This window comes from Topomyia yanbarensis, chromosome 3 (genome assembly GCF_030247195.1).
Source record: "Topomyia yanbarensis strain Yona2022 chromosome 3, ASM3024719v1, whole genome shotgun sequence".
Classification (NCBI taxonomy): Eukaryota; Metazoa; Arthropoda; class Insecta; order Diptera; family Culicidae; genus Topomyia; species Topomyia yanbarensis.
Window position 1 is genome coordinate 304432871 of NC_080672.1, and position 16571 is coordinate 304449441.

The window sequence follows — 16571 nt, forward strand, 5'->3', positions numbered from 1 at the left end:
AATTTTCACTACTCTGTCTGCTTCTCTCCCTCTCCTAGCGAGAAAGCGAGAAGCTATTTCATCTCTTTAGTCAGATCGAGTGTGTATGTGTGTGCCATGCCAAAAAGGGAGAATGCTGGCACACGTTAAAGAAGAAGAAGAAGAAAACAACGCGAATCTACACAATTCAACTTAAAACAATCAAATGCCAAAAATTAGCCTGTAGTTAACATTGTTTCTATAATGAAAAAGCGGTAGAAACGTTATTAATAGCAACCTTTTCTACTTGTAAATAATGGAGAACGAGTCATGTTTTCTTGTATCATATAGGGAAAAAAGTCTTTTTCTTTATTTAATTATGAAGTTATAGTACAAATTTGTGTATAATGTGTAAAAATACTATTTATATTTGAGTAACTTTTATTAATATAACAAAAGCCAAATATTTATAGCTCGAAGAAAACATTCCAATAATATTGGATAAATCAATTCAACTAACAGGAAGAAAGAAAACAAATATTTTTAGACTCAAACCGTTCGACCAAACAACCGATACTCACTTTTATTAGACCTATCGTAGACCAACGAATCGTAGCGAAAATTATTCCGTTTTAGTGTACTACCGAACCAACAAGTGTCAAATACTCAGCTTTTCTTCAAAAAACCTTTGTTTCTTTTTTTTCATTTCTAACTTTAACAATTGGTGTTATAAGAATCGTCTTCCGCTTGAACTAGTATCTTCCCCAAAGCAAATGCCATAATTCTCGCGATGGTTTATTCATTTCCCGTTGAACTGTTCCTATCTTTCACTTTTCGTCTTTTGTAGAAAGCCTACTTACTCATTTCGGTATTGTTCCACACCGGTAGCAGAAAGTTTAAACTGCTCATTGTCATATGCTTCATTCTTAATGGTGTCACATCACCAGGTAAACTCTTATAAATAAATAACAACATGTCAAATACAGCTAATCTGACAGCGAAACATAAGATCCAATCCATTCGATAATAATTGTTCGAGTACATTTAAGTCATAAAAGCACGTCCTTCAATCTATAATCCTGCCTTCTCCGTCTTCCCATATCGTTCCGAATCAGACTCAACTATATTATGCTTTGACTCATTCGACCTTTATTATTCTCGAGACAAACCCTCAAAATAGACTCTACAAAAATTACTTAAGCGGTCTCTGTTCGGTAGTAGTGAAACTGCGCAGTGCTCCAGCCGACAACTTATTTCTTTACAATCATGGACGATATTGACAGTCTAGGCTCATCTTTCGTTCTCGATACTGGTTTGAATGGATACTTATTTAAAAGTAGTTTGATGGGACCATTTGGTGGTTTCTCGGAGTATTCAGTAGACAGCAAAAAAAAACATTTTTTGAGAGCTCAACAGGCCAAGTAAAATTTAATAACTTCGTGATTCAGTATATTTTTAATGGTGCTAAATTAGTTAACAATTGATCACACGGAAACTATTTTCCAAAATTCAGAAATTGTACTTCGTGAACTGATTCCTGATTCAGAGAAAATGATCACGATTCTGCATACAAGCACGATAAATATTTCTCAAAACCAAAAAAAGTTTCCCCATTCATGAAATATTGTACGCATTCATTTCATTTATTTAGTTCAACATCAATTTCATGATAACACTGAATAAACAATTTGCCTCCACAATACTCGATTTGTAGCTGCAGCTCTCCAACGTCGGTTATGCCCTAGGGGCAGATCACTTGTGATGCATTTTAAAAAATCAGCGAAATTAAATGCTTTTATTTCCATCAAAATAGAAATTCATAATATATTTTGCCTTGCCTGCAATGTTGTTTGCGTTGCGTGTAAGACTTCAAAACCCTACAGAAAAAATAGCTCTACATTTAACAAAACGTCGAACAAAGTGGATCAGCGTAGGACGTTTGTTAAACAAACTTTTCTGCGAGGCAGTGCAAAGCTGATGCAAAAATGGAAATTAAATGCATTTTTTGTCAATTTGATGCAAATTTGTTATACACTCTTAGAGTGATCTGCCCCTAGGTTATGCCCAACACTCGCCAAATCACATTCCACCTGGTCCGTCCATCGTGCTCTTTGCGCTCTTTGCCTTCTTGTACCAACCGGATCGTTAGCGAACACCATCTTTGCAGGATTGTTGTCCAGAATTCCTGCAACATACCCTGCCCACCGTATCCTTCCAGCTTTGGCCACCTTTTGGATACTGGGTTTGCCATAGTGTGCAGCGAGCTCGAGGTTCATCCTTCGCTACCACACACCGTTCTCCTGCACACCGCCGATGATCGTCCTTAGCACCCGTCGCTCGAAAACTCCTAGCGCTTGCAGGTCCTCCTCGAGCATGGTACAAGTCTCGTGCCCGTAGAGAACCACCGGTCTTAAAAGCGTTTTGTACATGGGGCGCTTGGTGCGGGGGTGAATCTTTCTTGACCTCAGTTTCTTCTGGAGCCCATAGTAGGCCCGACTTCCACTGATGATGCGTCTTCGGATTTCACGGCTCACGTTTTGTCAGCCGTTAATAAGGATCTTAGGTAGACAAAATCCTCCACTACCTCGAAGGTATCCCCGTCGAGCGCAACGCTGTTTCCTAGCCGGATCCTGGCGTTTTCGGTTCCGCATACCAGCATATACTTTGATTTGGACGCACCAGTCCGACCTTCGCTTCTTCGCGTTTCAGGCGGGTGTACAGGTCTGCCACCGTTCCAAATGTTCGGGCGATAATGTCCATGTCGTCCGCGAAGCATACAAATTGGTCGGATTTCGTGGAGATCGTGCCCCGGCTGTTGAGCCTGGCTCGTCGCATCACACCTTCCAGAGCGATGTTGAATAGTAGACACGAGAATCCATCACCTTGTCTCAGTCCCCGTTGAGATTCGAATGGACTGGGAAATTCAACCGAAATCCTTACGCTGTATTGTACACCGTCCATCGTTACTTTGATTAGTCGAGTCAGCTTCCCGGGAAAGCTGTTTTCGTCCATGATCTTCCATAGCTCTTCGCGGCCGATACTGTCGTATGCCGCCTCTAAGTCGATGAACAAGTGATGCGTTGGGACCTGGTATTCACGGCATTTCTGGAGGATTTGCCGTACGGTGAAGATCTGGTCCGTTGTCAACCGGCAAAAGATGAAGCCGGCTTGATAACTTCCCACGAACTCATTTACTTTAGGTGATAAACGTCGGAAGATGATCTGGGATAGCACTTTGTAGGCGGCATTCAAAATGGTGATCGCTCGGAAGTTCTCACACTCCAAATGGTCGCCTTTCTTGTGAATGGGGCAGATCACCCCTTCTTTCCACTCCTCCGGTAGCTGTTCGGTTTCCCAGATCCTGACTACTAACCGGTGCAGACAAGTGGCCAACTTTTCCGGGCCCAACTTGATGAGTTCTGCTGCGATACCATCTTTGCCAGCTGCTTTGTTGTTCTTGAGCTGTTCGATGGCATCCTTAACTTCCCTCAACGTGGGATTTGTTTCATTCCCGTTCTCAACTGACGTAGTCAAATCAGCCGTTGCCTTGGTCATCTGTACCTACATTCTCCTCGCCGTTCAGGTGCTCGTCGAAGTGCTGCTTCCACCTTTCGATCACCTCACGGTTGTCCGTCGACAGGCTCCCGTGCTTATCCCTACATATTTCGGCTTGCGGCACGAAGCCTTTGCGGGATGCGAGTCACAGCAACTCAGACCATAGAGTTGATCAATTCCTTGTGAATAATTTCACACAATTTGGAATATTTTATGATAGTCCAGTATTTCTCAATTGGCCGCCATTCTGGTGCGTTCGAGGAATGGCTCCTTTGGCACGAAATTAATTCTTTACATTGTACCACTTCATAATATCTTTCGAGATATGGCACGAGGCTATGGTCTTCATGAGACCTCAGAAGTGCAAGTAGATGGAGGCATTTTTTCGAGTGTACGAGTTGATCATTCCTTTTCGCTTTCCACACGAGCAGATTGCCTACCAAATCGTGTATTTTTTGGCTAACTTAGATATCGAACAAAGTGGATCAGCGTAGGACGTTTGTTAAACAAACTTTTCTGCGAGGCAGTGCAAAGCTGATGCAAAAATGGAAATTAAATGCATTTTTTGTCAATTTGATGCAAATTTGTTATACACTCTTAGAGTGATCTGCCCCTAGGTTATGCCCAACACTCGCCAAATCACATTCCACCTGGTCCGTCCATCGTGCTCTTTGCGCTCTTTGCCTTCTTGTACCAACCGGATCGTTAGCGAACACCATCTTTGCAGGATTGTTGTCCAGAATTCCTGCAACATACCCTGCCCACCGTATCCTTCCAGCTTTGGCCACCTTTTGGATACTGGGTTTGCCATAGTGTGCAGCGAGCTCGAGGTTCATCCTTCGCTACCACACACCGTTCTCCTGCACACCGCCGATGATCGTCCTTAGCACCCGTCGCTCGAAAACTCCTAGCACTTGCAGGTCCTCCTCGAGCATGGTACAAGTCTCGTGCCCGTAGAGAACCACCGGTCTTAAAAGCGTTTTGTACATGGGGCGCTTGGTGCGGGGGTGAATCTTTCTTGACCTCAGTTTCTTCTGGAGCCCATAGTAGGCCCGACTTCCACTGATGATGCGTCTTCGGATTTCACGGCTCACGTTTTGTCAGCCGTTAATAAGGATCTTAGGTAGACAAAATCCTCCACTACCTCGAAGGTATCCCCGTCGAGCGCAACGCTGTTTCCTAGCCGGATCCTGGCGTTTTCGGTTCCGCATACCAGCATATACTTTGATTTGGACGCACCAGTCCGACCTTCGCTTCTTCGCGTTTCAGGCGGGTGTACAGGTCTGCCACCGTTCCAAATGTTCGGGCGATAATGTCCATGTCGTCCGCGAAGCATACAAATTGGTCGGATTTCGTGGAGATCGTGCCCCGGCTGTTGAGCCTGGCTCGTCGCATCACACCTTCCAGAGCGATGTTGAATAGTAGACACGAGAATCCATCACCTTGTCTCAGTCCCCGTTGAGATTCGAATGGACTGGGAAATTCAACCGAAATCCTTACGCTGTATTGTACACCGTCCATCGTTACTTTGATTAGTCGAGTCAGCTTCCCGGGAAAGCTGTTTTCGTCCATGATCTTCCATAGCTCTTCGCGGCCGATACTGTCGTATGCCGCCTCTAAGTCGATGAACAAGTGATGCGTTGGGACCTGGTATTCACGGCATTTCTGGAGGATTTGCCGTACGGTGAAGATCTGGTCCGTTGTCAACCGGCAAAAGATGAAGCCGGCTTGATAACTTCCCACGAACTCATTTACTTTAGGTGATAAACGTCGGAAGATGATCTGGGATAGCACTTTGTAGGCGGCATTCAAAATGGTGATCGCTCGGAAGTTCTCACACTCCAAATGGTCGCCTTTCTTGTGAATGGGGCAGATCACCCCTTCTTTCCACTCCTCCGGTAGCTGTTCGGTTTCCCAGATCCTGACTACTAACCGGTGCAGACAAGTGGCCAACTTTTCCGGGCCCAACTTGATGAGTTCTGCTGCGATACCATCTTTGCCAGCTGCTTTGTTGTTCTTGAGCTGTTCGATGGCATCCTTAACTTCCCTCAACGTGGGATTTGTTTCATTCCCGTTCTCAACTGACGTAGTCAAATCAGCCGTTGCCTTGGTCATCTGTACCTACATTCTCCTCGCCGTTCAGGTGCTCGTCGAAGTGCTGCTTCCACCTTTCGATCACCTCACGGTTGTCCGTCGACAGGCTCCCGTGCTTATCCCTACATATTTCGGCTTGCGGCACGAAGCCTTTGCGGGATGCGAGTCACAGCAACTCAGACCATAGAGTTGATCAATTCCTTGTGAATAATTTCACACAATTTGGAATATTTTATGATAGTCCAGTATTTCTCAATTGGCCGCCATTCTGGTGCGTTCGAGGAATGGCTCCTTTGGCACGAAATTAATTCTTTACATTGTACCACTTCATAATATCTTTCGAGATATGGCACGAGGCTATGGTCTTCATGAGACCTCAGAAGTGCAAGTAGATGGAGGCATTTTTTCGAGTGTACGAGTTGATCATTCCTTTTCGCTTTCCACACGAGCAGATTGCCTACCAAATCGTGTATTTTTTGGCTAACTTAGATATCTTCTGTTTTCTCACTTCCTCCGGAAGGTTGAATATACGGCAAGCAATAAAAAAAAGGAGCTCAGTAATCTGTTTTCAAATAAGTCTCATCATCCATGAGGAGACAAGACTGAAAGGAAAATTGTAGTAAAGTAATAAACTATTAGCATGATTCAATGCAAATTTTGCTTATTGGAGAGAAACTGAATATTTACTTGAACTTATTTGTGCGTATATTGTGTGTAACTTATTTGTGCGTATATTTACTTTGAAATATAGTTGATTATGAACTGCAGTGGTTGGCTGCACCTTACAAGAGTCAAATGAAACTGGTTTGGAGTACTGGCTTCAACCAATGATTGAAGTATTTGCAAAGCGTTATTAACCTAAGCAAACATAAATCCAAAACACCCCGGTCAAACCATTCGGAATTTGTTTCGGAATCCTGAATGGAGTCAGTATGGATTCCAACTAAAATGCAACAACCGATTCTGAAACCGATTGAATCGGAATCGATTGTTGCAGTTGAGTTGGAATCCATCCATCCATTCTAGTTAGAACCGGTTGTGTCACTGGAGCCGGAATGCGAACTGGAACCAGCCAGAATTCCATTTCATTTCCGGCTAAACTTTACTGGGTCATGGCACGGTGTTTTGATACCCAGTTAAGCTCAGCCGGAAATGAACTGGAATTCCGGCTGGTTCCAGTTCGTATTCCGGCTCCAGTGACACAACCGATTCTAGTTAGAATCGGTTGTCACTGGAGCCGGAATACGAACTGGAACCAGCCAGAATTCCAGTTCAGTTCCGGCTGAACTTTACTGGGTAGTATTTGAAATTGGATCAATCCATATACGCTCATTCATAACAACTCAAATTTGAGTGGCCGGCCGCTCTATTTCATAAAAAGTGCACGTAGTCAAAAAATGAGTTTGTCTCGTTCACTCAGTTTTGAGTTTGGAATGCAAAAGTCAAATTTGAGTACCTTTTACTCAAAGAGAAAATGAGAAAAATAATCATTCAGTATTTTTAATATTATTTTAAATAATGTCATCGGTACTTCAATTATCATTTACCTGTACCTCCAGGCGCTAGCGATGTCCAGAAATACAATCCGACGATGTTTTTGGATATCTCTTTAAGGGCCAATCGGCACTTCGTAGTAATGGCAGAAACTATATTAATAAGATAGAAAGTTAGATTTGAATAGAACTAAAACTAAGTGAAACCTACCTTTTAATTTTCTGAATGCTTCGCGTTGACTCTACAGCTACAGTCGTGATTCGCTGGTTGCACACTTTTTAACTGGACCGCTTTTTAGTTGGACGTCCGCTAGTTGGACCATTGTCCAACTAAAAAGCATCTGAACGTCAAAATCTCATGCCAAATTTACTTTGACAATTAATCTGACAATTATTAGAGATGTGAATAGATGCAATTACACTGCCAACATCTCCTTTGGAGAGTTTTTGACATTTGTCAGTCGGTCCAACTAGAGAATCAAATTCGTTAGTTGGACAAGGCTGTGGCCCAATCAGCGAATCACGACTGTACAAGGTCCGAGGCATGATCTTTTATTGTGTTTTTAATCGACGTTAAATTCTACACACTTTTACTTGAGAATAACTATTTTTATCACCCGAAACTTTAAAAATTTAATGATTACTCATCAGTTTATTTAATTCTTTACTTTCATTACTCAAATTAAAACTCATTTTTTGACATATTGCCTCTATTTTTGAAATTGAGTGCTCTGTACTCAAATTTTGAGTAATTTTGAATGATCGTGTAGAAACGGGGCTCTTATTGGCAGGGATGCCAAGTGTTTTTTCGGAAAATCTGTAATATTTATTGAAAAAGTCTGGATATGTCTTGATGGACTAAAATTTATGGAGAACCATTATTGGACATTCATGAGCTGTTTTATTGCATATCGTTAATAAAACATTTATGTATCTTCTTAAATAGTTTAAAAAAATAGAAAAGAGTCTACTTTTGAAGGTAGTCATACATATTATGGTTGTATTTAGATTTGATAGCTTGTGAAAAATTTACTAAACCACCTTCACCAGTGTTCAACTTAACATAACATAATTCCACGCATTGTAGAAACGTCCAACCTGTTTCGGGCTTTAGTTTTGTTAATATTGTACTCCGAAAACAGTCTTTCAACTGCCGCTGATGAGTGTGGTAAAATCAACAAGCTTGGTATAAATTGCCTGAGTTGAGGAAATGCCATCTCACCACCACATCTTCTAGTTGATAGATTTTTTCCCCAAAATTTAATACCTTCACTCTTATCATCTTTCGAGTATTTCGAAAAATCAATGTTGCGAAGTTCTCTGAATTCTTCGTCAAGCTGTTGAAATTTTTCTCGTGGAGCGATGTGCGAAAAATTTTCCATGAGTGGCAAAATTGAGCGATGCCTTCTGTTAATTATATTTTCAGGATCCAAAATACTCAGGATGTTCATGACTGGGTCGTCGAAATTTATTCGTTTCTTAATCTGATGCGAGAGAGTTATGTAGAACCGCATTGCGTTGAGCTTGAAATCGTTCAGCTGATCTAGGGAAATGGTGTTGGTTTTCAGGTACTCTTTGATGAGCATTTCAGCAGTTGTCCCAACATATATGCTATCCAATCTCTCGTAGTTTTTCGGTTCGAATTCGATCTCACTCAAATCTGTTAGTGAATGCATGTATTCGCTTTTAAAGAAGTTGTCCAAAACTGTTCGGAATAGTCTTGAAACGCTCGAATGGAGAATCTGTATTTCCGGCGTCTCGCTCTGAAAGAGCTTATTCATTTGGTTCACTAAATTCAGAATATATGATAAGAAAGCCAAATAGAGTTTTGTTGCAGAATTATTCAAGCATGCGTGTATGCTCATAACTTTGACCTTTTCAACGTGATCTACATTCGTTAGGAAACCGAAGTATATCCTGAGCGCCTCAAATCTATCCAGAACTCTTTCAACCACGCTTTGCAACGACAACCATCTTGTAGCACAAGGATGTAACATTTTCAATGGTTTCAATTCAAGGAGCTCTTGAATTTCATCAAATTTGCTTGTTCGCAAGGGACTACAACTGAGGTAACTATATACATCACGACACATCTGCTCTATGTAGTCCGGAATATGCTTACAAGAATATGACGAACATAGAGCGAAACTGTGGCAAATACACTTCATCACGAAAAGTGACGGGCAGTCTTTTTTCAAATAAGCTCCCAATGACTTTTCGGCTGCTGTCATATTGTTAGCGCCATCTGCCGCATATCCAATCATTTTTTCTCGATATGGAATATCATCTCTTTCAAATAAAGATGTAACTTTGTTATATAATGTCGCGGAATCCGTTTCTGCGACTTGAATCAAATCATAGAAACAATCTTTAATAATCAATATGTCCTCGTCCCAGTAATAGGTTCGAGCAACTAGAGCTAGCGCCTTCTTATTTGATAAGTCAGTGATTCGTCAGCTATTAAACTAAATGGATAGTTTTGCAGATGCGAGGCTAGCTCATCATGCTGACCCTCCCCTAAAACATTTTTTATCGTACACGTGGCTTTCGTTCGACCTAGCTTGATTCCTTTAGCAATATCGGAATCGGGACAGATTCTCCGCATGCATGCAGCGAACTCCTCGATCTCTGTAGCTGATTTGTTGTGAGCCGCTCCCCATGCACATAGCTGCAGTTCAGCATTACGCACTTTCTCACCTAAACTGGTGTTGGTGAACTTCTCGATCGTTGACGTCTGTTGCAAGGAACTTTCTCGCTTCTTGTGCTTTGCAGTCGCCGTATGTTTCATTAAATCCTTCAGACCACCTAAACATTTTATATCTTTATTACACACTTTACAAAACCCAGCATGCTTGTCTGAGCTCTGAGAAAGCCACGAGTATTTGCACACCCAATCTTTTGAAAAACTTTGAATTGCTCTCTTCGTCTTTTTTATTTCTGAAGTATCATCGACATCCTACAAACAATAACAATAATTAAATTGTAAATTTTAGTCTTATCCAGTTTAATAAAAAATTGGAGAGAAATGACGTGTAAGCATAATGTATATTTCTACATACACTGCCGCTCTACGCATAATTGTCCCATGTGTATAGGGAATCCCATAGCACATGGGAAAGTCATGCATATAGTGGCAGTACATTTGTAGCCAAATGTTTGTCAATACACTTTATTCGGCAATAGAGAACAACAGTCAATCCCGTATTCTTATTGTAAATAAGAGTTTATCTAAATTTTATTTAATTTATATTTTTTAAATGGGGCCTTATAGGCTAAAAACATATATTTGAAAGATAATTGAAACTCAATGAACGTCATTTATTATTTAGATTGCAAATCGATTCACTTCTGGTGTGGGATTCAACTTGCATTAGTATTAAGTTAGATGAAACAGATTTTTAGTCAGTACCATGATGGAAAGTTGGTGCTTTTAGGTTCCATATCAAAATTAAGCTTACCGAGTCTTCCTGATCTGCTAAATCGTCCGCTTTATCATCATATGATGTTCGATCGATTAAGGAACGATTCCGAATGGTGTTACGGGGCGCAACTTCTTCCTGTTGTCAAATTTCTTCAACGACGCTGCTAGCCGAAACGGCATCATCATCCTTTGGGTTTAAATTTATTATTATAAAGTGCATCGATATTAAAACAAAACATAAACTCACCGAAGTTTCAGCATTTGCCAACAATGTACTTTCCTCCACAGTCACATTACTAACAGGCATTACCTTAGAAATCTCGACTTTAATTTCACGACTGACAGTCGAGCGATTTTCACGATTGCTGGTTTCTATAAAATATTCATTTAAATTTATGTTTATCTCGCATCAACATTGGAGTACATACCTTTAACAGAAAAATAGCTTCGAAGATCTGCGTTTCTTTTTGACATTGTCGAAATTATAATGGCCAATATAAAAAAAAAAACTTCCCTGCACTTTAATCATTAAATTTTATTTCGTCAATGTATAACGCGACGGACGCTGTGCGTGAACGAAATATCTGAAGGATAGATGAATGGAAACCATTAGAGCGAAAGAAAATGAATGCGTTTCTCTCAATGACTTCATACAAAGCTGCCCATAATATTTTCACAGTAAATCGCAAGTTATGGCAAGTAGCCTAGAACAATAGGTTTGTTCCAGTACCAGGAGAAACTGGAAGTACTCCGGAGCAAACAGGGAGAAAATCGTTCCTGTACTATCTTCTTCTCTTTTTTCTTCTTCTGGTGGCAAACCGGAGTGAAAAGGAGCAAGCATCTCTTTCAACTCGCCTAGTCGCCTTTTGGGTTACTGGTTTTAATTGTACGGTACAGTGATATCAGTTGTATTTACAAAAAGCACCCTAGGAATCAGTTTAGCTAAATTGATAACCCACATATAATTATAAAACTTCTGATATTGTTTTTTTTTAATTGTCTGGATAAATCTGGATGAATACTCGGAAATCTGGATCAGACAAACAATAATCTGTATGTCTGGATGATATACAAAAATCTGGATAAATCCAGATAAATCTGGAAGGTTGGCATCCCTGCTTATTGGCTGGATGTTGTTGGATCGAATCAAAACTTGTCGAAAGTAAACAAAGTTCATTTCATAGCGTCAAACTTGCTCCCAGGTGGCGAAATCGTTAGAATTCAACGGGGTGCTGGAGCCAGAAAATTTTAATTTCCCAGATTAAATTTTAGGAAACTTTCCAATTAAGCTCAGCCGGAATGCTAGCTGCTTCTAATTCGTATTCCGACTCCTGTGACAAAAACGATTCTAGTTAAAATCGGTTGTATCACTAGAGCCGGAATACTAATTAGAACCAACCAGAATTCCAGCTCATTTCCGGTTGAACTTTACTGGTTTCCGGTAACCATCCGATACCCTTCAGGAACCATTATTTAAGGGGCACCATTTCGATGCGGCTTTGCGCCGCATAACCGAGGCCTAGGAACCGAAGCGGCGCAAAGCCGCTGAGTATCCGCCGGGCGAGGTGGTTGCCGACCCGCCGTCGGAAGCAAGCGATCCTGTGATCCACTCGGTTGCCCGGCTTGCTCAAACATAGGGGCTATCCCTAGTTTAAGTCCGACTGAGCGGTAGCGAAGTCGGACAGCACGCGCAAAACCGATGTGGCGTAGCCACATTAGGTGGTGAACACAAAATAAAATTGGCAACGCTAGCAAAATGTAAACACAAATTAACACTCCGGATGAACCTATCGTCAATTGACATTTAGACGAGTTTTGAATCGAGCCAATAACATGGGCCCTGAATCAGGGCCCATATTATTGGCTCGAATCAAAACTCGTCGAAATGTCAATTGACGATAGGTTCATCCGGAGTGTTCATTTGTGTTTACATTTTGCTAGCGTTGCCAATTTTATTTTGTGTCCAGCACCCAATGTGGCTACGCCACATCGCTTTTGCGCGTGCTGTCCGACTTCGCTACCGCTCAGTCGGACTTAAACTAGGGATAGCCCCTATGTTTGAGTAAGCCGGGCAAACGAGTGGATCACAGGTTCGCTTGCTTCCGATGGCGGGTCGGTGGCCACCTCGTCCGGCGGATCCTCAGCGGCTTTGCGCCGCTTCGGTTCCTAGGCCTCGGTTATGCGGCTAAGCCGCATCGAAAAAGTACCCCTTAAACATTCTAACTTGAATCGGTTGTGTCACCGGAGCCAGAATACGAATTAGAACCAGCCAGCATTCCGACTGAGTTAAACTGGGAAGTTTAGTAAAATTGAATCTGGAAATAAATTTTTTTTGGCAACGCTCCAGCACTCCGTTGATTTCACCACCTGGGCGCCAGGTTGACGATATGTAATGAACTTTGTTTACTTTCGACAAGTTTTGATTCGAGCCAACAACATCCAGCCCTGAATCAAATGCGATTCTCGTTAGTGTGAGGAGTTACCTGATTTTTATTTGACAGTCAAATGACGCTTTAATTCCCCTATTGTGACATTTTTAGTCGATGAGGACCCTTTTTAATGTTCTGGATTCAGGAACTCATCTACTGTTAGACTAGGTGAAAATTACCCGAATGAATTTATAGCGAATCCGAATTCCCGGTGGTTGATTCGAGCATGGGGATATTATTTGTGGATTACCATTGCATCCTAGTAAATATGAGTGCCAAAATTCTTTGAATTGCCTCAGAAGACTGCTTCTCGTATTCCCGCTTTTCAAAAAACAAATCGTCGCCGTTTAATATCCACCATTCTTTGAAGCGTGGTTTTGTAAAAAAAATACATTTTGAATTGAACAGACTACTGAAAATCTGGAGTTGCTATATTTTTCGAAGATAGGACATTCTTCTACAGGAACAGTTTTTGGAATGTATAAGCAAACGAAAATGAAGTATGTTTTTGCTAGTAATGGGTTGACATCCCATACAAAAACAATGTTTAACACATGCTTTCCAGTCTCCCCTCTCCTTTCAAAAAGTATCAATAGTCTGTAAGTGTTTTTAAACTTTGGTTACCAAATTTTCACTGTTAAATGTGTATTTTTAATAAAAGATAAATAAAAAAATAATGATGATGGCCATAAATTATTCCGAGAGGAAGCAAAAAAAGTATGCAAATAATTGAAAATACGAAATCGTTTAAAATTGTACATACATTCTGTAAGTATTACCTACTACTGTCTAATGTTGGAAGAAATTCTAGGTTATGCACGCGAGTTCTTCGGCTTGCTTTGGCTGAACTAAGCCTGTCGCAAAAAAGAAAAAAAAGAAACCCACTAGGAAGGAAGGCAAACATGTAGGATGCGAAAGCAAAGAAACATATGTGCTATGTGCTTAAATTAATGGTATAGTCGAATTTGTAACAAATTTTGTTAATTTGAAAGAGAATGATTTAATTTATTGTATTATAAAATAACGATTATCAGTGCAGCTAAGGTGTGTAGAATAAGATGAAAGGGGTGGCCCGCGGTGATCTATACACAGAGCAGACAAACTGCGACCATTGTCTTGGAAATTAATAAATATTGAAAGAAGAAATACTATCCGTTCGCCTTTTTTATGTTCATCGCATTTTTTTATATTTTCGCTCGAGATTGGATTATTTTTCGATATTGCTTAGAACTCAAAAATAAATTAAGCTTCTCGTCGCTTTATTTCTTGTTTACTTTCTCTGACGTTACTCCGAGGGGTGCGACGTCCGACAGTATCGTTGATTCGATCCAACATCTAACGAATCGGACTAACGAAAGATGTTTAAAGATTTGTACAGTAAAATTATGTTTTAACTGTTTTAACGGTAGTGTGTAGATAATCCCTAAAAATATTTAACTTGTTTAAAATAGTATATTAAAGTTTGGATTATTCTAGCAAATCGTTTATTTTAACAAAACATACAAACTTCATGATGAATTCATAGGGTGATGAGCCCATTTGCCCCATGTTTCTATTATCACCCTACCCATTTGAAGCCGTTGGTTAGAGCAGTGTCTGCAATCTTTGTTCAACGCATTGAGTCAAATGGTAGCGCAACAATAGGGGTACTCGGTTCGAGTTTTCGTTGCGCTCAAACTCAAGAATTTTTATGTTTTCAACGCATTTATGTTATTATATTGCTTCTTTACAACGAAGCAAAGCTATTGATGTCAATTTTTACGCATTCCATTGGTTGTAGGACGAGAAATTAACAAATTAGTGAGGCACCTTGCTTAGTATGGTGAAAATAGGCACTTCACCCTATGTGTTCTTTAACTCTAGAATGGTTTCATGACTTTTTCTGTACGTTGACGGTATCGAAAATACAAATGCACCATGCAACAAAAATCGCATTAAAACGAATAACTTTGACTTATGGTAATGAGCCTATTTTTGCTCTGTTTCTACATCACCATTTGCAACCGTTAGTTAAATCAGCGTCTGCCATCTTTTTTCAACGCGTTGACTCACAGTGGCGTAGCCAGAAATTTGGTTTGGATGGGGAGGGTGTGGGTTTTGATGAAAATCGTATTTTTTTGGAATATGCTAAAATTTAATATAAGTTTGATCAATTATTGAAAATTCAGAAACATAAGCAGTCTAACAGATTTCGTTCGAGGCTACAAACAAGAAGAATCAACATGGAACAGTTTTCATACCTCTATAGATTATTTTCTCGCATAATATGTCAATGATGTCAAACAATGCGATCTTTTAAAGTGGGATAAATGTTCGAAAAAAATTCAACGTTCGAGGTCACCTAATTTAAAAATCCTTAACATTGAAGTTTTGACACGTGTGAGAAGTTTTCCAACATAAAATAGCGCATACTTTGATATAAATATTTTAGTGCTTAATTCGCATAGTGGTAATTATGGAGAAATAACTCTTCAAAAATAGCAAGAGACTTGGCGCCTTCAGTAAAGTTATAGATAATGTCATTTTAAACAATTTTGTTGAAAATATGAAGGCTACATGAATACAGCATATCGAGATATAAAACAACATGCTATATTTCTACTTAGTGGAGAACAATTTAGGCAAAACTATTTTTTCTGAATTTGTGTTTCGACAGACTTCTCATCAAAATCCGATACTAACTTAGTGACAGGACTAAGCTAGCGCCGAATTGATACTATCTCGAAAAAACGGAAACACTCTTTGTGTTTCTGGGCAAACTCCTAATCCTTTTAAAATTTGGGAATTTTTTTAAAGCTAATTTTCTTAAATATATCATTTTTGTAAGCTTCAGAGACTCATACCTTCAATGTAATGTGAATTTTATTGTTTATAAAACACAGAAGCTATTTTTCTAATACAGTAATATCAGAATAACTTGTTTTCTACCAATATATTTCGATACTCTGAATGTATGGGATATTCATGTCTTCAACAAAGTTGTTTGAAATAGCATTTTTGAAAACTTTACTGGAGACATTAAAACTCGACCTAAATTTGCTTGAAGAGTACATTCTCTTCAATTACTTCTAGTAGGATAACCCGCCAAAATTATTTTATTGGAAAATGGGCAGTTTTACGTTTTGAAGTTCTTCAATGTAACTTAACATCGAAATTTTACAGTTTCGAATGAATGTGAACGTGACCATTAAAAATTTATCGAGCATTTATTTTATTTTTCTTCATTATTCAAGCTCACAACGTGGCAACGAGTTCCAGTACCTAATACACGAAATTTTAGTAAGCCATTCAATTCAGCACTCAAATATACACCACTAATAGACCAAGCCTGCTTAGAGGCTATCCATATAATTGATAATACAACAAAAATCAAATGCTCATAAAAACCGAGCCTAACCTGGTAGATACAAACTGTAAACGTCATTTTTCAGCATCTTTCCACTAGTCTTCGAAATTTTATTCTTGTTATTAACCATATAAATTTTTGTCTGAACTTTACCTAATTTAAAAAATTATATTTTCAGCAAATGTTGAAATGTATGCAAGATTTCGGTGAGCAAGTTTATGTGTTCCATAGACAATCAACCAATTCAAACTTAGCTTCCCATGCGAAAATTTTTC

General features: G+C 39.8%; 1 protein-coding gene across 3 annotated transcripts in view; it reads left to right on the top strand.

Annotated features, from left to right (window-relative positions):
• The window catches only part of LOC131694104 (protein vein), a 243015-nt gene that overhangs the window by 198899 nt on the left and 27545 nt on the right, over positions 1 to 16571 (top strand). The gene's annotated exons all lie outside the window — the stretch shown is intronic.